The 21726-nt window shown below is 39.3% G+C and overlaps 1 protein-coding gene and 1 long non-coding RNA gene across 8 annotated transcripts in view; one reads left to right on the forward strand and one right to left on the reverse strand.

Annotated features, from left to right (window-relative positions):
- Window positions 1-21726, forward strand: part of TENM3 (teneurin transmembrane protein 3) — a 1852170-nt gene that overhangs the window by 1236847 nt on the left and 593597 nt on the right. For 2 of the 7 annotated variants that reach the window (XM_078393887.1, XM_078393888.1), the window contains exon 1: window positions 8850-10033. The exons of 4 other annotated variants lie outside the window; for them this stretch is intronic. The gene's annotated coding sequence lies outside the window, so the exon portion shown is untranslated. Of the gene's footprint in view, window positions 1-7761; window positions 7895-8849; window positions 10034-21726 lie in introns of those variants that run through there. One more of the 7 variants, XM_078393885.1, reaches the window with a different exon arrangement.
- Window positions 627-6407, reverse strand: LOC140707543 (uncharacterized). The gene is made up of 2 exons (XR_012087668.2): window positions 5569-6407; window positions 627-5294 (listed from the first exon to the last, which is right to left on the reverse strand). It is a non-coding gene; the product is annotated as an uncharacterized LOC140707543 (long non-coding RNA).

Here is a 21726-nt window from a genome sequence, read left to right on the forward strand (position 1 = left end):
GATATTGATTCGTTTGAAATGTAGTGCTAGAGAATTGATTTGCAGTTACCTTGGACTGCCAGAAGAACAAACAAATGGACACTAGATCCAACCAAGCCTGAACTATCAATGTTGAAACTGAGACAGCCCTACTTTTGCCACATCATGAAAAGACAGGACTTTCTGGAAAAGACAATAATGTTAGGAAATGTTGAAGGCAGCAGGAAAAGAGGAAGACCAAATACAAGATATACCGCATCCCTAAAGGAACCACACACAGGCTTCAGTTTGCAAAAGTTGAGCAGGGCTATTGAGGATAGAACATTTTGGAGATTGCTCATTGATAGGGTCACCATAAGTGAGAGGCGACCTGACAGCACATAACAATAACAACATCTCTACATCCATTAGAGAAACACTGTATGTGAAATATGTATTAGACAAAAGAGATACTTAAGACTGTGATGTTATAAATACCTGGGAATATAATAGAATGACTGGGTAGGCAGAAACATCTTAACCTGGTGCTGCAAAGAATGTAAGGTGAGCGCCAACTCAGCTCTTCAAGGAGTACATTCTGTAGCTAGAGTGCTACTAAGAAAACTTTTAAGGAGATGATCTTAAAATGCAACTAGAGTCCTATGGGCAGCTTATACATGCGTAAGTTAAATTATATAGCTTATCAAGGTCAATTGACACTAACTACATGTGCAACAAGCACACAACTAATTATGTGACCAATGTCTTATTAGTTAGCAGTAACTGACCACACTCAGTTATGCAGTGTAACTGCCACACACATAAACCACGTGCCTTCTAATAAGCTATGGGACTACACTGAAAATGTTTTTTAAAGACTTTGTAGGTTATATAGACTGTATTATGCTTGAGGTTGCCCTTGAAACTGACATGGAAATTGCAGCTTACACTGAATTCTGCTACCAATTTATTGATGGGTGAGAGCTCATAGACATGCATTACCCGTTCTGAAATATCTCGTGTCTAAAGCTTTAAGAGCTAAAGGTCTCAAATACCTTGGTAGGGTAGGTGAGAGAGACATCTGTGAGATGAGGATGCGATCTTTGGCCTTCCCAGACTTTTAAAGTGTGAACCCTTCCCCATCAGCTACCACCACTGAAACTGTTGCCATTGTAGCTGGCACCACAATCCAGCAAACACCCGAGATGGCTGCATATTGAGAATTCAATTGTTTTATACAGTAGTTCAGTTTTTAAAAGTAATGTTAGTTGCCTTGAACTCTTTTTTAAAAAGTAGAAAAGCAGGATAGAAATTGAATAAAGTAAAAAAAAAGTAATGTGCAGGAGGCTGTGAAAAAAATCCTTGTGTACTCTAGAATGGGTATTCAGAGCAGTAGTTTAGCACACTGGCAATCCTGAGGTAGAAGCAGAGATCCCAGGAGGCAGCAGGATGAGTCAAACATCAATGTTTTGGTACAGTACTGTGATTTGGATAGCCATGGCGACACATAGAAGGCTGTGAAGATGGCCTTGAAGGGTCCATATCTAATCAAGGGAGCTATTATTAAATAGTGATCAGTCACGGCAGACACCATTAAAGCATTAAAATATGTAATAATAAAAATCAATATAAGAAATAAAAAATAATAACATTCGCCAGCAAGTCAGATTAAACACACAACTGATAGGAATTTCTTTGCTGGAAGAAGGACAACAGGAAAGTTTTAGCTTGGTTTCCCTAAGCAGGGAATTCTGTTGGCCAGGAGAGATACTGAGCAGGCTCTCTCTTTTGTTCCTGTCAAAGGTGTCTATGATGTTTTCAGCACACAGAGAAAGTGTCCCCTAAGGTGTCTCCCACAGATGATTTACAGTAGGACCCCTCTATCTGTGGGGGATCGGTTCCAAGCCTCCCCCACCCAAGACTGAAAAGTGTGGGTTATAGCTAATAGTCTGCTGGACGCAGGGCTTCCCTGTATCTGTAATTTTTATCTCAGTGAGGACTCTATGAGTAAGAACCGGGTTGAAATCTCTCATTCCTCAGTGTACTGAAGACTGAAGATGACCATCTCTCTCTTTCTCTCACACACACACTCACTCTCAGTGTCTATGCGGGTTGACTTCTTCGTAGACAATTAAGAATGCATTTCCTTGTTTTCCTAGAAGTATTGAGGAAGGGGCTGATTGGAAGGCAGGAAGAATGGAAGGCAGGAGCAGTTTGACTTAGGTTACCACCCCTCCTTCTGCCTCTCCAGCCAATCCAGCTCTGAACTTTACACTAAGGAAGCTGCCTCAAACTGCCAGGATACTAGGTGAAATAGTGATGACTTGCCTGTACTGTATAATATAGTGTTTGGTTCCCTCTAGTGGCTAGTCTGATAATTACACCTTGAAAATATGTAGATATTTTTATTTAATATTTTTTGATATTTTCAAGCTGTGGATAAGTGAATCAGTGCACATTGATCCAGCAGATATGGGGAGCCCCCCTGTACAGTAGAATCAGAGCTTTCAAAAACTATTTTTGAATGACAGCTCCAAAAATAGTTCAGCCATCTGTGTTAGTGCAAAATGTAACCACTCCTGAAATACTTCACTTAACTTGAAAACCCAATTAAGGTTACTATAAATCAATTCCAAACTGATTTATAGTTGCGCGAATAACAAAAATATTCTATCAAGGCAGATGCATGCTTCCTGTAGCTGGTCCTGCTCAATAGCATAGCTTCAGCATTTAGGACCAGATAACATGTCTGAGAACTTTGCAAAGACAGCTGTATATACATGGAGTTAATTACAGTAGTCCAACCAGGAGGTAGCAAAGCATGTGTCACTACAGACAGATCTGATATATCCAAGCAGAGATGCAGCTGACATGCACACTCTGATCTTGACAGAAACTTGGGAATTCAGATTCACACCTGAATCCAATTCACTCAAGCTGCAAAGCAGTCTTCAAGGTGTGTCCATGTTTAATCCGTTTGAACACAGATTGAATTATTATTCCCTGTTCTTGACTGACTAAGCACCTCTCTTTGACCTGAACTATAGTTTGATTTGTTCCCCATAGTCCCAGAGATGGAAAAAGGCTCTATTTTTTAAAAATATGTTCCTTGACATCAAATGAAGAGCTGTATGTTCCACCAAATATTTGAGGGCTAACTGGAGATTTTGTGTGGCAGGATTTTTAAAAAGCTTTTAAAGTACAGTATTGTGTTTTTGTTGTTGTTTAAATTAGATTTACATTTTATTTGTATTTGCATTTTTGTAGACTACCTGTGAAGACCTCTGTGAGAAATGCGCAATTACTAAATAATTGTGAAAACTGCAAAATGCAAGGTACTTAGGAGATAATTATGTGATTATTTAAAAAAAAACAGCGAGTTTTCTTAACACTAAGAGAACACAGTAATAGCTGAAATTTCTGTGAGGAACACCAGGATTATTTTCTCTTCCAAGCTATAGTAGACTCCATCAAGTTGGCTCTTTTATGAGGCCATAGTAAACAGGGTCAATGGCTGGGTGAAACTAAAGTACCTTTCTTTCACCAGAGGTGAACCTCATACAGAGCAATGGTTTATGCAGTGGAACACACACTAATGTAGCAAAAAAAACATGACCCCCCCCCCATTTAAAGGCTGATTTGTATGATAATTAGCACATTCAAAGGCTCTAGGATGGAGGCATGTAGGACCCTAATGTGCCTTAATTAAAGTAATTAAGACATAGTTCTCATGGTAAATAGCCATTTAATGTTATTTCTTTTGTCAATGATTAGATTAAAATATTTATTTTATCATATTACCACAATGTAACAAAACTTCTCCAAGTATCAGTGGCAACTTAGTGATTTCCACATAAGGTTGAATGTGATTTCAAATGCTGATGATCATTTGCTAATAATGCAGAAAAAGAGGGATATCCCTGTACAGTGAAACTTACCAAAACAATTTTCAATCTCATCAGCACCACTTCCCTTTCCTTCTGCATCCAATTTAGTGATGAATTACTAACATTCCACTGCAAAGTCCAACTTAGTTGAAGTGACGGATTTAAACTGATGTATCAGTTTAATTGGCTTATATCTTGTGTTTTTTTCTTGATGTTGTGGATCCATCCATTCTGTTAGCTGATGGTTTATCAGTTGGAGCTTATGTTGCAGAAACGTTACTTTCCACTGAAGTTCAACTTGCCAGCACCGGGGGAAAAAGAAGAAACAATTTATATTTTCTCATTGTTTTCCTAGCATTCCAGATTCAGTTCATAAAAATTCATAAGTAACGTCACCAATAGATAAATTACAAGTTCTTCAGGCAGACTTGGAAGATCTTTCAACTGTTGGGATTATGAGTGGCATTTGGAGAAATCCGTATTCATACCGCTCTCTTGCTCTGTGTGTATGTGTGTGTGTGAGAGAGAGAGAGAAAGAGAGAGAAGGATCAACAGTGAAGTGCAATTAGTAAATTGAGGGTAGGTTATCTTTTGAAAGCCTTTAAGAAACTTGACACTACACAGTTCTGTAGGAATGCTTCTCTGATGTGTATGGCAAACATGCCCCAAAAGGCAGAAGCTAAAGCACAGGACAGGGAAAAAAATGACCTAACTCTGGTGTATTTTCTTAAGGAAGACCTAAATACCTGTTCAGGCTGATTCAGCTCAAGAATAAAAATCCCTGAAGCTAATTGTGTGAAGAACAAATTAGAATTGTATCTGTCCCATTATGGCTAGCCAGTAAGATTGATGGAGTAAGCATGCCCCCCATTTGCCTCTTCCTCCTTTCTTTTTTTAATTACTACTATGCTTTTTCCTGATCCACAGTAATGCACAGCGCTTGCTGTTTAGCTCCCACCCAGGGAATCTCTTATCTAACTATTCTCAACCCCATCTTGAAGCATATCCCCCCCCCCCAGCAAACTTAGTGGTTAGAAACAATTTCCTCCGGTATGAGTTGCATTTCAATGCCATTTGACAAGGGACGGTTCCTCGGCAAGCACTTGAGTACCTTAAAGCGGGGAGGGGGGGGGGAAGGAACCACATAGAAAAGAGCAGCCAAAGCTGAGCGACTTTCAGGCACACAGAAACAGACAGTTAACATGCACATCAGAAAGAAAGAGAGGACACATTAGGGCAGTGTTACGAGGATGGAGAGCACAACCCAGTGCCCGAACTTCCCCACCACTTCCCCGTTTTATGGGGAGCTTCCAGCAGTCAGGAGCCAGAATGTCTTGCGTTGAGGTCCGATCCTGCTGTTTGCTTTCAATTGCACTTCGAAGCCAACGGGAGTAGGAACCTCTCCTTGCCGTTGTTGCTGAAACGTGTGCGGTGTTTTGTCGCCTGGCGCTGCAAAATAAAAAAGTTTATTAGCAGTGAGGGTGATGGTGGTCGTGGGGAGGGAAGAGAAGAAGGGCCATCAAATTAACGCACGTAGAGCCTCCCTCCCTTCTTTTTACGTTTTGTTTTAAGTTTAGTCACGTTCAGTGACAGACTTCGGAAAGATATAGGATATTAGCCTGATCAAATTTGAAAGAAACGTGACTTAACGCACTTCAAATTAGCTTAAAGGCTAAAGCGTAATTAAACTCCAGTAAGCTTCATCCTCTAGTATTAAACTTACCCCTACGATCCTAAACGCATTACTTGAAAGTAAGCCCAGTAGATTTCAGTTAGACGTGGAGACGACGCTGTTCGTACTGTTTTAATAAATATTTCCTGTAGCCAGGTACTAATCCCGTGGCTCTGAACAAGAAAGAATGGCTCTTACAATAGCTCTTTTAACTATGCTATAAAATAACCGGAACCTTCTCAATACACGGAGAAGGAGAGGATAAAAAGAGCAGAGGGCAGATCTGCCTTAAGTGATGGGAAATCTCAGCTTCTTCCCTTGATATTTTCCGAGGCATTTTCACTGCAGTTAAAACAGCTGGGACGCCCCCTCCCCCTTTTCCTACTTTGGGAAGAAAATCTAAAAGGAAAGCGGATAAAAAAACAATGACAGTGACTTTCCGTTTCTCCAGATCCATTCTCCCCTCCTTTCAGCCTTGTGGGTTGCTCTTTTCCCTAACAGAGGAGGTGCGGGCTTCGCCAACGGAAGCGCCCCAGGCAGCCCGGGGTCCACACTTCGAGTCTGCGACGGCTTGACCCGCTGCGGCCGGAGCAAGAAGGGGGCTGAGCCTTTTGGCTTTTGAGCGAGCGCCCTCGGAGGGACCCGCAAAGTTTCTTCAACGGCAACTGGTGCGCTTTTGTCTTCTGCCGCCGCCTCTCTTGCCGCCGCCCCCCCTCCCCGAAAAGCCACTCCATTGTCTCTCAACACGTTAAGTCTCCCGATCACGTTGCTGTGGGCGCCTTCGTCCTCCTTATGGTTCCTTAGTTTCCACAAGGTCTAACTTGGGAACTGCGCGAAGTAGTTCCCAAACTAAACTTTTCGAAACTCGGGAAGCAATGTCGCGGCAGTGAGAGAGCAGCAGCCCGCCAGGATGTCAAACGGACCCCCCCCCCCCTTGTTAAGGCCATAACGAACGATCCTAAGCAGATTTATCGGGAAAGACGCCCGTGCTCCTATTTGCTAGTTAAGTATACTGTGCAGCCTCCAAAAGAAAGCCGATTTATTTTGCGAAACAAAATGTCGTAAGAGCTATATCCGCTGTAGCTGCTTACTATGGAAGCAGGAGGCGAGACAGGAGAAGGTCGTCCCTGTGAGAAAGAGGAGATGAAGGACAAACTTCTCTTGGAAAGTGTTGTCAGCCTAGTCACAGTGTGTTGGATGTTGTTGTTGACACGCCTTGTGCTGTTGAAAGACTTAATTCGCACGCAGACTTATTAGTGGGCCCTTTGTTCGGTGGCATATTGCTTAGGAAAGACCACGTTGGAAAGAGAGGCAAAAAAGAAAAGACACTTGATGTATCGTGCCAAAGAGAAAGATTTTCTCTTCCAGGGAAAGCACCCGCACTCCAGCGCCTCCCCCCTCTCTGCAAACGCAGCTCACTGCGAAGAGGGAATGGGACGCAGGTTTCCAGATGGGCTTCTGAGCTCACCTGGGAAGGGAGTCCCGGTAAGCTCAAGGGAAGTTAGCTCTGAGTACCCTGTCCTGTGTTTTGTGCAGAATTCCCCTTTCAGTCCCAGAGTACATTGAAGCACTTACGTGCGCCTCGGATGGCAGCTTTAATTACAGCCCTCTGCTCTGCTTCATCATCAATCTCGCAGGCAGTCATTTGCTCACCCACCCTCGCACTAATGACTCAGCTGACCTAACATGCTCACCCTACGAAACGACAGCCGAGAAGAAGGGGGGGGGGGTGAGAGTAAGGGGAAAAAAAAAGTAAAAACAAAGTGCTACCCAAGAAGAATCTAAGGAGCACTGAGTCAAGTGTAAATATTTAGCACATTTATTCTCTGTGTGTGGGCTAGAATGACAAATAACTGCGATTAAAATACGTAAATACATGCGATGACCCCCCTTTCTCCCATCCCAACCGCAGTCGGTGCACCGAAGCTCTCTCTTCCTCGGTCCTCGGCCGTCCTAGGCGAATGTATAATGAGCATGTGTAAGTTCATTAGTGTTTGCAATCAGCGGCAGGCAGACACCCTCATCAGGGCAGAAAGCTGCGAAGAGCCATTCATCAGCCTGAAGTGTTGTTCACGGATGACCCCTAAATCATGGCACTAGTAGTAGATGCACTGATTGGACACAGCATGGGAGCCTCGGCACTTTGCATGAACCAACAGAGGCAGCGGGGAAAGAGGAAAGGGGACGAGGGGAAGGTGGTTCAGTCCATCCGGCGGCAGGAAGCGGCACCAGGGGCATCTCGGGGCCCATCGCCGAGCCGGGAGAACACCTGCGCGTGGGCCACATTGCCGGAGCAGAGGGTCCCGGGGGTGATCCATGGCCGCGTCCATTCCCCGGCGTCCGGGACGGGGGACGGGACCTCCCTGCGCGCGTTATGGTAGGCGCCTTTTTCTCTTCTGCGTGTGCGTCCCCCCCCCTTTTTTTTCCCTGGGAAGGAAGGCTGGAGCTGAAGCTGCTGCCGCCGCCGCCGCCGCGACTGAGCCTCCTCTTCCTTTGGGTCTCTCCTCTCTCTCTCTCTCTCGCCATCCCTCCCTCCTCTCCCTCCTTCCCCCCCCCCCGCGCGTTCTACGATTAGATCCTCCCGCCGGCGGCAGCGGCGGCGGCGGTGGCCGCCTCCCCTCCGCCTCCGCCTCCTCCCCCCCGCGGTTTCTGTGGCACTTTATTTTGGGAGCCGTCCTCCGCTGCTTCTCCCATCCGTCTCTGGAGAGAGGGGCGCGAAAAGAAAAAAAAAAGATTAAGAGCCAGTCTGCTTCCCCTCCCCCTCCCTCGCGCGCCCCTCTGGGTCGGAGGAAGAGGCGCAACCCCGAGAGCTGCGGGAAAAGTGAACTCCTTCCTCGGGACTTGCCCTTCTCTCTCCCTCCTTCCCCAAAATCCCCAGCCAGCTCCAGGGCAGGACAAGGAAAAGAACTTGTAAGGCGACTCTTTTCCTTCTCCTTCTTCTTCTTCCCCCTCCTGCCTCCCTCATCTTCCCTCTGAGCCCTGCTGGTCTTCCCGCGATTCCGGCAATAACAGCTCCCTCCCTCGCCCCAAACCGTCCTTCTTGGCGAAGTCTATAGTGCATGGTGGTGGTCGTGGTGCTGCTGCTGCTGCTATTCCCGCCGCTACTGGGCTAACCGAGGAGAGGAGGAGGAGGAGGAAAAAAGTCCAAAACTGAGGCGCCCCCCCCCCCCCCGGGTAAGTGGCTTCCTTTCGCGCTCTTTGCTGGTCCTAGTGCCGGCGGCCAGTCTCCGCAGGCGGGAGGGTCAGGACGAAGAGGCGTTTCTGGGGAACGGAGGTCCGTCTTTCCTTCTCTCCTCGCCTCTCCTCTCTCCCCCCCCCCCCCGCTGCCGCCGCCGCCGCCCGGTTTCTTTTCTCGCCTCCCGTCGCCTCACGCTGAGTTCTCTCCGCCTGTGAGGTTTCAAGACTGGCCAGTTTTCGGCCAACGCTTCCCGTTCTCTCCCTTGAGTCGCCTCAGAAGTTTCCCTTCCCCCACCCCCCCCTACCTTTTTCTCTTTTCCCGCCCCGGGGAAAAAACAAAATTGGGTCTGGTTTTGGGCTTTTGTTCTTTTTTCTCTTTCTTTGCCGGCGGCCACGGCTGAGGCTTGGTTCCTGTCAGAGAGGAGAAGGGATGGAGGGGAAGCGGGGAGGGTGCGCGGGAGGAGTTGGAGGCAGGGAAGGGGGAAGAAGGGAGACCCGCTTCTCTCCCTCCCTCCCTCTCTCTCCCTTCTCCCTACCTCTCCCTCTCTCTCGGTGCCAACATGCGTGTCTGAACAGAGTGCCCTGTGCAAGCAGTGCCCGGCTCTGCCGCTAAGGATAGCTCCCTGTCTCTGTGAGCGGGAAACAGGAGACGCCGAAGGAGGACAGGGCAGCTGCCCCTTGTTTGGAGTTGGTGGGGTGCCGTGGCTCCAACTTCGCCTGCTAAAACTCCCTCAGTGAGAGGAGACAGCGGGGGTGATTTAGACTAGAGGACTGCCGTTTGACCGGTGTGGTTGTCGTTATTGTCCCGGTGTCCTTTAATTTCTGAGGGCAAGCCGAGGATTTCGCCTCTTAGGATTCTTCTGCAGGTTGTGCTTTTTCTGATTTATCGACCTTCTCCAGTCACGCAAGGTGTACATACGCCTTACTTATCCGAAACATTCGCCTCGTAAGCTAATCAGACAGGACTGTGCTGTAGATTTTTTTTATTTTATTTTCTGAAGGACAAAACCTGCTGCTGCTGCTAATAGTTTTTTACACACGCCCCAGCCCCACCACCCTTTAGTCTGGACTTTTACTTGTGAGTGTGTGTCTAGAGAAACCTGAAGGGGATGCAGAAGCTTGTCTTGACTGAGCCTGTGGTGGACTGAATGGTTTGTTATCTGTGGTATGATTTCTGTGGATGAGATTGTCTCTGCTGACCACTGTACTTACCTTTTGACAATGTCAAACTTCTGTGGGCAGCACAAAATCCACTGGGTTCGTCTGATCACTCTGAAAGTTAGAGGTTCAACATTTCTTTAGTTGTCTTACTTTGGAGAAAGAAAACCCAACTTCGTAGGTAATTAAGTTTATTTTTGATGGTTTCTATAAACAGCTTGTAATAAATAAATGTAATGAGACAACATTCCATGAAAAGTAAACTTCTTCAGCTCTTTCAGTTTTCAATAAAACCATGCAAAATGCACTTTTTCTCATCATGTATGTAGTGTCATCTAAAGTTTAATAACTGGAACATTAATTTAAAAAAGTAAATAGAAGAATGGTATTTCAGTCTTCTGCCTGGTAGGCTGTTCCTGTATGCAGAATCCCAGTGATTTTGTTGTATAGCGATTTCCAGTAAAAAATCATTGCCTTTTTTTCACATACACTTGCCTCCACACTTAGACTGCAGTTTGATGCACACTTAAATTGAAGTGAACATCGTTGATTAAGTATACAGTAATGACTGAGTTACACTAAGTTATAGTTGTAGAATGTTTGTGATCTTTTCTTGTTAGAAATTGTACTATTCAGGGCGTGAATCCTTAATTCAATAACTACAGAATATATAAAATGTACATATTGCTGTAGTGTTTAAGGTTAACAATTTTAATTTTTCCTGAATAATGGGAATGTACGCTTCAAACAGGCACGGTAAAAGAAGGTGTGGGAGGGACTTTCTAGGCCACTACAGGAGCTATTCTTGACTTTATGCCAACAGACTATCCCAGTACCTAGATAAGTTTATGAATTGTATAATATTGCACTGCTTTGTCTATGGTAAAAGGATTTGCACATGGATTTTTGTTTTGGATCTTTCCTCCTGCAGTAAACTAAAGTGATTGTATTACAGCAATACCTATGCCAGTTGGCTTATCTTGAAATTCTTGCTTCCAGTGGAGTAGACTGAATGCAGTTTTTGTAGATTAGAAAATGGGAATATTCTTTAATCTGCCGTGAATGATATCCACAGCACATGGTACTATCCTTTCATCATTTATTCCAGAATAGATTCTTCAGTGGAGCTACTCTGGGGCAAATGCCTGAATGGGATAAATTGAAATTTTACAGAGAGGAGATGTGGTTGTCCTGCAAAAGGTCATTATAGATCAGATATAATATTACTGTACAGTAATTATCTAGCTAGTAAATTATTTGTACTTAAAGTAGGCTCTTTTTGCAAATAATAGTTCCATGTATTTCAAAACCAAGAACAGAAATGAAACTAAAATGCCAAATTGTTGTGAAGTAGAAAGACAAAACAAAACCTAAATACAAAGAGAGAATGAAGTGATTTAGGAAAATTTACTGGCTGCTGTGTTTAGTGCCACTCTCAGTAAGATTAAGATATAATCTAAGGAATATGTTTTAAACAGTTTCAAAGTTACTAATCTTTTAAAAGTCTATATATTAATAAGCTTATCATATACATTAATAATGTGAAGCCCTATTCAGGATCTAGTGTGATCTACTTCCTGTTGGTTTAGTCTTTGCATTGACAGTAACAGTCCACAGATCCAGTTGACTGAGGCCTTATATATTATATTATGATGCGTTTATATGATAGCTGACAAAGAAAGCAAAAATGGTTTACATTTGTGTCAAGTGTTACTTCTGAATTTATCAGGAGGATCACTTAGAAACAAATTCTTTTTAAATGCTCACCTTAAAGCACTTACTGTCAAGTAGTCATATTACTTATGAGCATATATTGACTAGATGGAGCAGATGATCTTCAGATTATGCTACAAAGATCCCATGGTTGTTACAACAGATTTTAATTTTGAGAAGTCTAATGTGCATATTAAAATTAACTTTTTAAAGACAAAAGAAGAATGGCTGTCTGCAGATATAATTAAAATGTCCACAGTAAACAGGTGCTTTCAATGACCTGTATTAAAACTTCTTCATTGTTCTTTAGCTGTTTTCTTTGTAAAAGGCTTGTTGTGTTAACAGGTATAGCTATACTTAAGAATCTTGACATTTAGTGTTCAGAACAGAAGCCTTCTGCTACCCGATGATGTTTAATCTTCTTGTGTGTGTATTATGAGCTGAGATTTAAAATAACACTTCTACCTTGATGTCATTTATGTTTCTCACTCTTATTTTGAGGTTGAGATTGACAAATTGTGTGCTATTCCCATTAATTCAAGGCCTTTAGTTTTGTATATAGTGATGGGCACTAAATACTACTGTATTTTTCTATAACCTCCCGGTGATTTTCTTTATGTGTGATTTTGGGACTACAGTTTTAAATTCTTTTTGAAATAGAAAATAGCCTAGGTTTGATAGTTAGAAATATTTGACATCATACCAGTGTGGAAATATAACTGCATTCTTCCTCTTCTTTATTTCTTTTTCCTTCTTGGTTCTGAAACCGATTATGTCTTATAAACCCTGATTTATGTTATACTTTCTTCAAACTAGGCATTACCAGTACAAAGATTTCCTTATAATTGAGATTAATGCTTCTGAGTAAAAGTAGTGGTTTGCTGAGATGCGTTCATTTTGAGTGCTGTTCTAATCAACTTTACATAAAGCATTTCACAATGTATCAGTCTGCATCTAATCCTGTGTTATTTAGAATTAACTTCTTGGTGATTGATAGCAAGGCTGCAACATTTTGAGAATTCATTTGTTTCAAAACAAGTGTTAAGGATTCTAAGATTTTCAGAGTGCTAGGTCACACAGTTCTGACCTACGATGGCCTGAACGAAGCTTTGTAGTAAAACTAGAGATGAATCAGATTTCTTTTTGAAAAGAAAATGCTTGTGGTTAATCTTCACGTGTTTAAACTCAGTTTAGAGACTGATTTGTACAATTTAACTAGCCAAAATATGCTAGATGTACAAAACAGATTCTAATTGCTTAATAGTGTACTTACATTTGTGTTCAAAAGTAAATCTTTTTCAAGAATAACATTTCTAACAAAATCTAATAATTTAAGTTTGTTGATTGTGCTATTTTAGTCAATAGTTATTCTAGCAGTACCTTGAATACTAGTTGAAATTATGCTGGTGACGAAAGGCAGTGCACAGGGAAATAGTTTTTATTCTTTTCTAAAAAACAGTAAGAATAGTGAATGCTCTCATTCCTGCTGTGAAATTAGCATTTTCTTCTTCTCTGCCTCTCTGCCTATCTCAGCTTTGTCAGCATTTTGTTCCAGACAAAAAGTAAATATTCACATTTTACCATGGGCGTTATACCATATTCACTATAACTACTGTATTCTCTGGCATGTAAGACTGAAACCCATAAGCTTTAAAAATAAAGCAGAAGTACAATAATGGGATTCGAAGTAAAACAAATGAAGCATTTCAATACCATTAAACCTGGGTCATTTCCGCTATGTGGGACCTGGCTTATGTGGCATTACTTACATTTTATCCTAAATATGTTGATATGCAATTTGCAGTTTGAACAATGTCATTTCTAGATTTTTTTTATTTCTGAACATGTTTTTTTTTCAGAAGTGCAGTTTTACTAAAGGAGAAGACTACAGAGATGATTATGTTTTAAAATGCCTCCTGAACTTCTTTTAAAAAAGCATTCTACACTTCTGTGGAAAATAGGGATTATCTTTCATAGATCTATGGTATTGCTTTCTCTTTCCATACTTGCTTGTTTATGTTGTATGCATTGTAGTTGATTAATTGCACTTGACTCCCTATGAGTTTTTCAAATGTTCATGAAAATATTTAGAGCTCCTCTACTGATTGAATGACCAGTATGATACATATTTTCTGTTGACAAACCATTAAAGTTATTAGAAGCCCTCTTCACATGATAATGATAGTACCAGGTTATGGTCAGGGATGATAATATTTATTACTATGTGCATATAAAGACATAGTATCAATAGAACAAGACAGGTTTGTTTGTTTGTTTGTTTGTTTGTTTGTTTGTTTATTTATTTATTTATTTATTTATTCCATTTATACCCCGCCTATCTGGTCAATTATGACCACCCTAGGCGGCTTACAACACACAAAATAAACAAGTATATATATAACATAACATATAACATAGTTTTCATAAATTAGAAAAAAGGAAAGAAAGGTTTGGATATTTTGGTTTTTATTATTGTACTTGGGATGACTGACACTAATATGGTACTAATTATTTAACTGAAGAAATTGTGAACGTTGATTTCACTGTTGAGAAATGAAAAAAGAAACATACATGAAAGTTTAGGTCTCTACATATGCTTGACCTCAGTATATTGGTGCAGAAAGAACCAGAGACATACAAGTACATTTTCTGTGCAGTGTATGAGAAGAGAAAGGAAAAGAAACAGCTACATGTCATTGTTATATATGGTTTTATTATAATAGTGTCTTATACTAATCTCATCTTCAGTTATGTAGATTAAAATTTTTGTAGAGTGTGTCTTAACACACTGACATTCTTTGTCAAATTGCAAAGTATCGGGGTAGCAGATTATCTTTTAAGCTATCCTTTTTTTTTTTTTTTTTAAGCCAAATATTACTTCCTGGTCTTCATAATGATACTCATACCATGGATATGGTAAATCATGATATATTTTAAATTTACTATTGTTTTAATGAGAGGGAAAAATTTAACTGGGTGCAAACCACTTTTTAATTTTTTTCCTCCCAGAATTGTGGAATGTGTTGATGTTGTTCATGTTAAGTCTAATTGCAAGGGACTATACACAAGTCTGTGTGCTAGTGTAATTTTCATGTACCAAAAGTGGGACTACTGACGCAAGAGTATTTTGAAGATTGCAGTTTAAGCCTATCATGGAAAAAAGTGTTGTTTTTTTTAAAAAAGCCTCTTACTGTATATTAGTCTTCATCTGCAGGTCCCCTTAAAGAGTTAATTACTGTAGACTCTAAAGCATAGGATATCTGTTGAAACATACTTGGAATTTACTTAAAATTAATTTGGGATTTACAATGTTTGATTATCAAGAGAAAAGAAACATTTGATCTAATACTAAATGAAGAAATATCTACTATTAGTCTGCTGACATGTCTTGTATATTCAAGCATCATAGACGTTGTTTTTAAAACACTGATATTAATCCTGGAAAAGGACTGCTTTATTTATGATTAATAGGTTGAGATGTGAAATAGTCTGAAATCTTAAGAGTACTCTCCTAGAAGTACCTTAAAAAATAAGGTAAAAATATCACCTCCCATACATCAGCCTAAATCTAATTGTTAGTGCCAACTGGAATAGACAGTTGGGACTCAGGTAAGTCAACAGTTCTGCTGTTCTAATAGGTCTACTCTGGTTGGGATAAAGAATTGGATTTGGGCCATGACATTGTACTTTAAACTTTTGTGCATCTGATGATAGTTACTCTGAGGCACAGTGTTGAGGATTGAAGCTCTGTTAAAAGACAGGCCAATCATATTCAGATATAATTCAGTAGTTAGTGTGAGCCATGGAGTGGTTTGTTAGACTTAGTCATATGCCAGCAGATGGTCTCAGGGAACCTGCTATCTTTCAGTGTCAGCATCTACTTCCAGTACAACAATAATAATGCTAGCTTTTAAAATGGGACTGCTGTAAGGATTGCTTACAAGGCTGAGCCTTCAGTAAGTGGTAGGACAGATACATCAAACAGAGGCAGGGTTATTGGGCAGCAAATACATGTTGATTTTCAATGTGTGCACTGATGTTTTCAGCTTTAGGTTCCTAAATATTTTACACAAGTCCTTAGGACAGTGATAGATAAAGACTATACCATGCCATAAATACCATAATGTGAATTTTAAAGTCTTACTGATAAATGTTTGCACAGATTATGAAAGAGAAGGATTTTGATTATATTTTGATTATATCATTTCCCCTCCAGTATCTATAAAACAGTAAAATGAAGTTAGAAAATAATATGTGGTGTTTTATAAATATAGTTGGCTGAATTTTACATACATAGGTGTGAAAATGTTGATTAATCTATACTTGCAAAACTGATAGTGTTTACTTCAACAGCCCGATTTTTTTGTGGAATTTATAACCACACAATACAAGGTTTTAAATATTAAGGCAAGAGTAGGAAGATGCCACTAGTTTTACAAATAATCAAATAGTTACAATTATTTAATTGCCCACTAATCAGTGTAGCATGTTAAATTGAACAATATCGCCAACAGACTATTTGAGACTAGACTATTTGAGACTGAATAGTTCATTCAAAAACTGGAACTGTTCTATTCTTTTTGCAGTATTGGTTCATTGCACAGTTACTGACCCTCCAAATTCACCTACTTCCTTGCATTCTTATTATGTGAAAGTTCAGAAATACTCTTGTTTTTTTATCTCAAAGTTTTTTCAATAGTTACTGGACCGAAGAGGTGGCTGGAGTAATTTGGTATAGTAGTGGTAGAGTTTGTTTATTGTATTTATATGATACAGTCAGTGCCATAGCACTCTATCAGTTTGAGTCCTTTTAAGTTAGACATCAAAGTTATTCCAGTTCATAATAATATATTAATAATTGTTTCCAAATTACATGACCAAAATTTTAGCATTGGATTAATAAAATACTTTCACGTCAATTGATTATCATCAATTGCTGCCAATGATATTAAATTTATTTCCGTGGATTCCTTTTTAATACTGAAGTGCACCAGAAACTCTTTTGCAGAAGGAAGAGCAGTTTGTATCTTGTCAAAGCTATGTATAAAATACGCGTTTTACTAATATTTCACAAAATTTAACTGAAATAATAGTTAGCATCATTGGTGCGCGCTGTATAGGTTCTGCAGCAGCAACTGAACATTAGTGAATGCATGTGTGGTATTCCAGTTGGAGAAGGAGGTACAGAGTTGAAGCTCTATTGTTCAAAGGCTAGCCAATCACATTTTGAGAAACCTGCTGTTGTCTGCTGGTTCATAAGGCAAATGAGAAGCCCAAGAAATTTAGAAAAACAGGACCATCAAAAATGATGCATCTCCAACTTGACTACATTTTATTATGGAAAAAGGAAGCAGTCTTGAAATTTGAGGAGATGAAGTGTTAAGATTTCAGGTGAGAACTGTCTTAGCTTTTATATCCTTTCATTCCTAACTGATTAGGAAAGCAAGATCTTGGTTTAAAGCAAGAGCCTTTAGTAGTGCAATTTTCCTCCAGTTTATATTGAATTTGATTAATGTCATAATAGATTAGACAACAGAAGGTGTTATCACTTTGTTTAAATTTGTGTTTTTAACAATGTTTTATAGATTGGAATTTTTCAAACCTCTCTACACATTTTCTCATACAGTTAATGAAAAAATACATGTGTTTGATTTCAAAAATAACATGGAGATTTGATAGTTTTTTCTGCCTTTAAAGCAGAGTGTTCTAAAGTGTTAACATTTTTATATGTGACAACCAAGGATATCACATACACCTTTTTAGGAAGCATTAATTTATATGGTAGAGCTATATACCTACATTTTTATAATCTTAACAATACAACCTTGTTTTTATTCAAAAATAAGTTCCACTGTTAACGGAATTTAAGTGGTCTGAGTTTTTAACATGTTTTAGCACTTTTAACAGTGATGCTGTTTCATAGCTATGTTTTTGAATTACAGTGTTTTGTGGAATATCTTTCTTTCAAATCCAAAATTGTTATTAGAAACTCAAACTTCTTTTCAGTTTACGAGTTGTGACAAAAATGCTTTAAAATAAAAGATGTCATAAAATTGTGTGCAGAATGAAATACTGTGGAGCTTTCATATATTCTATGGACAGGAAAAAGAGGAGTGCTAAGTGTCATGGACGGAAATTAAGAGATTTTTTAATAGACTTCTGTGAGATGGAGATTACCCAAACATTTCCTGATGTGGTTTGATGTGCAATATCTATAAACAAAAAAAGAGAATATTATCATGTAACAAACATTTATAACATATATTTATAAAGAACTTAAGTATATTTTTTAATTTGCATTCCTGTTCCCAATTAAGCCTTATAGTAAGCCTTATTGCTATTAAGTGGGACTTAATATGCATTAGACTGGGCGGTGGGTCAAGTGAATTTCAGGCAAACATGGCATACTAAGGATCAGTATCTTTTGAAAGTTAATACAGTATCAGTTCTAGAAACCAAAATCATCATTTTCAAGTACCTGCAAAATTCTGCTTTTTGATGCATTATACCACAAAATGCATCAAAATATTATACCACAAAATGCAGATGTGTTTATGGTATAATAGTTAGAGCTATTTTAAAATGTCACTTAGTAGTTTGGTGAATAGCAGAGGATAAAAATAGATTTATTCATTTATAATGCTCTCTCAAGTTGAATACCTTCAAATAATAAAACAACCATCATAGCACCTATTTGCTTATAAATTGTTTTATATTTTAATAAACTCTGCAGTATCCAACTTTCAATGACTATGGAAATTTTTTAACTATAGGAATATAGTATACTTCCTTGGTCTGCATTATTTGCAAAATATATTTTCGAGAAAGGAAAATTCTCACATAGTTTCTGCTGTCATTGAAACCAATTTAATAGTAAATGTAGCTCATCTTAATACTTACAGGACACTAGTTCTTCAGGATGTCATATGTGAGAGCACACATAATTTCTATATGTTTAAAAAGAAGAAAAGTAATTTTGACTCAAAAAGGTATCAGAGTAACATGGGGCCGTAGTACTCACTTCATTGCTATTTCTCAACCATTGCAGAGTGCTTTTGTTCATTGGAATATATTCTAGTTTGAGTAAAAAGTAAATAACATTGATGTGGTTTGTGAACTGACATAGGGAGGCAGCAATGACATACAAGGCAAATTTATGCTGTTTTGTGTGTTCAGAATTGGTGTATGTACAGTATTTGTATTTTATTTCTTTACATAGCTGAATTCAGTAGATTTTTTCATGTGCTTAATCTTAGTGATTACTCTTAAAACCAAAGAAGAAGGGATATAAAAGAGATATCTGTATTCTCTCTTCTAAAGAATATTCTATGGGCTAGGGTATTTTAAGGACAAAATGTGACCCTTTGATAAAGTCATGATGATGGAGTAATGGGATTGTATGATACTGGGGGTTCTGGTTGAGAACTTTAATCATGTTAAGTTTAATGGGGCTTGCTGTCTAGCACAGATGTCTAGGATCGTGTGTTTGAGAGAGAGTGCATTGTGTCTTCTGTAATCATGATTTGGAGTCCTTATGCTTCTTGTAACTAACTCTCTGCTTCCCAGTTAATTCAAAGAAGGCTGTTCTGATTCTAAGCCATCATCTCATGCCAGTAATGGACTGGATGAAGCTGAACAAATTTGTAAGTTCGAAAGGCAGATTTGCAATTAAGGATTGAATCTGGATAGGGTTACACTCGCTCTGAAAACTAACGTTTGCAGCTTGACTGTACTCCTGGATTCACCCCTAAGCATGGATGCACAGATTTTGGCAGTGGCATGCATTCATCTGCAGTTAAAGCTAATGTGCTAGCTGTGCTCATTCATTGAGATGCCTGATCTGGTGACAGTGGCATATGCTTTAGTTATATGCACTTTTGATTTATTAGGGATGATGATGGTACTCTACTTTAATTATTTTTGGTTTTGATTTATATAGTTTGTTTCATGTTACGAACACTGCCCTGAGTAGTGACCTCACTTAGTGGTATGTAAAATAAGTAACTAACTGATTGAGTGACTTGCTAAAATAAATAAATTCTACTTGGAATAGTGTAACATGCCATGGTGCTGCTTTCAAAGAGTATTTGGAAACCTGAACTAGTCCAAAGTGCTGCATCCAGACTGCTGTCTGGGCTGGTTACAGGGACCCTATAATTCTCTGTTTCAGTGGTGTCACGGACTACCAGTCCATTTCTGAACCCAATTTTGAAAGTCTGGTTGTGACTTATGAAGCTCTTTACCCTTTTGATACAGGCAGATTATCTGAACATTGCATCTCCCCATATGAGCCTGGCTATGTTTTAAGATCTTCAGGAATGACCCTGCTCTCAGTCACACTGCTCTCACAGACACATTGGTGAGGTTATGAGAGACGGTGTTTCTGGTGGCTGCTCCCAAGCTTCTTTATACATAAAGTTAGTAGAGGCTCCTGTTGTCCTTCTGCTTTCAGGCAGACATTTGGTGATTCAGTGGGTGGAATTAAAAGAATTTTTAGTTTGGAAAGCTGTGTTGTGTTCTTAAAATACTTTAAAAAATACTTCTGTTCATAGTGTTGTTACCTTTTCATGTTTAATTAAATCTGAATGTTATAACTGTGTCTTTAAAATATATATTTTAATAAATTGCCTTGGATCCTTATGTTTGGAGAAATGTGTCATATAATTTAAATAAATATGGTTTATTGAGCTTGATGTGTACCTGATAGATGTTTGTCCTCCTTATTCAGAGTTTAAAACATCCCCTGCCCTTGCTCTTGGCTTGTTTGAGTAACTACTAACTTTTAAACTGCTGTAGTGCAGCAGTGTTGAAAGCGCATAAACACCACAGGACTATGTGGATGTCTGTGTGTTGCAAGGAGTTAGCAGTTGGTAACAGCAATTGCCATACTTTTCCCAAAGTTGGTTTTGTAATATGTATTGGAGTAACTTAGTGAGATACACATTTACAACTTGCCATATTAAGCTAAAGTTTCAGAAATTCATAGACATAGGTGACAGGACGCTGCTGATTTAGGAACTACTTGTGTCATGAGGAGTTTGACTTTGAACACAGCTGATGTCCTTTTGCAATTAGACGTGCTATTTAGATATGCAGTTTTGACCTATGGAAGTGACTTAGGAAAACGTTGCCATTCTTTAACACCAGAATATGGAAAACATTTATTAATATTCTGTATCCTAAAGAAAGTGTTACCAACTTGTAGTCTCCCAAGTTTTTTTTAAAATATCAAGCGATATTAGATTGAGGTGTAATTAGAACATTGTGAATGCTCTAACCAATTTGGTGCTTTTGGATAGAATGCTTAGCAGCGGTTCTCTTTTTTCCATCGATTTCCATATCAGAGTTGTGAAGAATAAATTCAGGAAAGTATGGTATAAAGTTGCAGAAATCCTGCAATTTAGCTTCCTAGTCACTAGAGCCATCCCTGATATTAGGCAGAGGTAAGAAATGGCCTCAGCAGCTTTTTTTTTAAACGAGGCATATTTTTAGTTACTTAATTCTGTTTTTTTTTTACCTAAATTCAGGTTAACTTGTGGAGGAATAAGAGTTGTCCTAGTTTTCCCAGTTCTTTAAAAGTAGTGAACTGATTCTTGTATTATATTTATGCAGCTGATGGGTTGTGTAACCAGCTGTGTAACTGGAAATGGTGTTGGATTTCCCCCTTGTGCACAGTGTGGAACTGGGTGTCATAACTGGAATGTTGCATACACTACTAGAGAGACATCACTGGATACTTGAAATTATGTTCTTATTCCCAGAAGAGAGAATTCTGGGAGTTTCTGCCTCAGGTGCAGATAATAATTTGGTCAGCGTTAGATACTGTATGATTAATGTTTTAAGTAGATTGACTCATGAAATTGATTTCAAATGTATTTATAATTGTACATTACATAATGATAGTCATTGTTTACATGCCAATTAAAAAAGATTATATTTTAATAAGAGTTAAATTCTAACTATAAACCAAATTCTAACCTTAACCTTCTGATGGAGGCTGTTATGTTACTGTGTTGCCCTTTCTCCCAGCTGCACAGCTGAAAAGGAACTTAATGTTTCAAAAATAGGCAACGTGTAAGTATATGGGAGTGGTGGTTACAGAGTGATTGGCAAACAGAGTGATTGGGGCTTGAGAATGCACTTCCAGGGTGATTTGCAGTC

The sequence above is a fragment of the Pogona vitticeps genome, chromosome 5 (assembly GCF_051106095.1).
Source record: "Pogona vitticeps strain Pit_001003342236 chromosome 5, PviZW2.1, whole genome shotgun sequence".
NCBI classification, from domain to species: domain Eukaryota; kingdom Metazoa; phylum Chordata; class Lepidosauria; order Squamata; family Agamidae; genus Pogona; species Pogona vitticeps.